General features: G+C 40.2%; 1 pseudogene; it reads left to right on the top strand.

The window, feature by feature from the left end:
- Positions 1–314: 314 nt before the first annotated feature.
- Positions 315–1175, top strand: LOC121709770 (annotated as a pseudogene).
- The last annotated feature ends 760 nt before the right edge of the window (positions 1176–1935 follow it).

The following is a 1935-nucleotide window of genomic DNA, read 5'->3' as shown; positions in this document are numbered from 1 at the left end:
TAAGTGCTTCGTCAATGTGTCAGTACAACTCAGTAAATTCATATAGCGCCCTCTAGAGTCACAAAATTCGACAGGTCACAAAATTTGGTGCAACACCGGCTCCGTCCACTCACTCCACATGTATGCGCACAGAGAGAGAGAGAGAGAGCGCGACAGAGAGAGTTGCAGTGTTCATGCTGTATATAAAAAACACAGAGTGCCCTACAATTTGGCGCAGTGACTGACGGTCACAAGTGAAAACAGAGCAATAGCTTGTAACAAGGGGACTTCCATCTTTGGGATTGTATGTAATATTTTCCACAAATGCCACAACAATGAAGAACCTCACTAAAGCTTATTACTGTTTTCCAGCACTGAACTCTTCATGCACAAAGGATACCAGGTCACCAATTGGATACTTCATAATGTATATATTATTTTTATCTTTATCTGTATCTACGGTCTTCCTCAATCTCTTGGTGATCATTTCCATCTCTCACTTCAAGCCACTACTCACTCAGACGAACCTGTTCATCCTCTCTCTGGCTGTAGCAGATTTACTAGTTGGCCTGTTCGTTATGCCTGTGGAGAGCATCACATTAATAGAAACATGTTAGTATCTGGGGGACACTTTCTGTTACATTTTTCCCTACATTACATTTGCAGTTGTTATTGTGTCTATGAACAACATAGTTTTGATATCCATTGATATTGTGGTTTGTGATCCTCTGCGGTATACTCTGAGCGTGACACACAGGAAAAGCGCCCTGTGTGTGTGTCTGATCTGGTGTGCTTCTCTGGCGTGTGCCCTCCTGATTTTACACGATCACATCCTTTATCCCGATCCACATAGAACATGCCAGTGTCTATTTATTATTCACCTGCCATGGATTGTGTTTGATCTTCTTGTCTCATTTGCCATCACCTGTTCCATTGTGATAGGACTAAATGTGAAAATATTCTGCACAGCCAAACATCAGGCACAGGTGATCAGCTCTTTCAAAGCAAGAGTAAAGGCTGGTCATGCAAACAGAATGATTGAGAAATACAACAGTAAAGCTACAAAAACCATAGGAATACTTGTTTATTTGCTCAGCTATATGCCGTATTATGCTAGCATCCCTTTTCAAGGAAGCTTTACATCTGCATCGCTTGTAGCAAATATTCTTCTATTCTATAAATCTAATTATGTGTAAAGGCAAATATGTATTTATTCACCTTCTGTGACTTTTTTCTAATTTGTGTAAACACACTCTCTTGATTACCCAACATTTCTCTACCTAAGAGACATAAAAGGCTCATCTTATCTTTTTGGAAAACCTTTAATGAACAATATTTCTATTACAGCTAGTATAATTGTAGCATCCGCCACATAAATAGCCATATTGTGATATTAGACAAGTCTTATTTATTGTTGTAAAGCGTAACAGATTTGTTAACTGTTTCTTCATATGGAATAGGCCTAACTCTCACTATAAAAGTTGCCTTCTCTTTATAATGTACTGTTTAAAAACCTGGCCAGGTAGTATTGAGCTCTTTAAAATCCGTTTTCTCTCTAACCATCTTTATAGTTCGCTAGCTATCTTGATGACTATGGGCGTAAGTCAGTGATCCAGGGCAAGTATAGTTGAAACAAACGATAGGGTCCAGAACTGTCACTCACCTTTTCACGCTCACTCTCACCCACTTTTCCTGTTCTGGCCCTATGGCTGTGCTCTCGGAAAATCACATGTTTGCTTTTTAAAGGTAAACTATGCAGTATTGGCAATTTCCTTACTGTTTTCTCGGTTTTTGCTTCTTTTTCACTGGCTCTGTCATGACTAATGTCTGAGAAACTACGCTACCTTTTTCTAGCCGGTGCCTGGCGTGTATGTGTATTTGAATGCAGTAAAGCAATTCGTCACACTCGTTATACTTCCTGACACTGAGGCCGTCGGCCCGCCGGCCCACAGTTGC

Source organism: Alosa sapidissima, chromosome 5, assembly GCF_018492685.1.
Source record: "Alosa sapidissima isolate fAloSap1 chromosome 5, fAloSap1.pri, whole genome shotgun sequence".
Taxonomy (NCBI): domain Eukaryota; kingdom Metazoa; phylum Chordata; class Actinopteri; order Clupeiformes; family Clupeidae; genus Alosa; species Alosa sapidissima.
The sequence above is the reverse complement of the archived record's forward strand: the minus strand, read 5'-3'. Positions and strand labels throughout refer to the sequence as shown.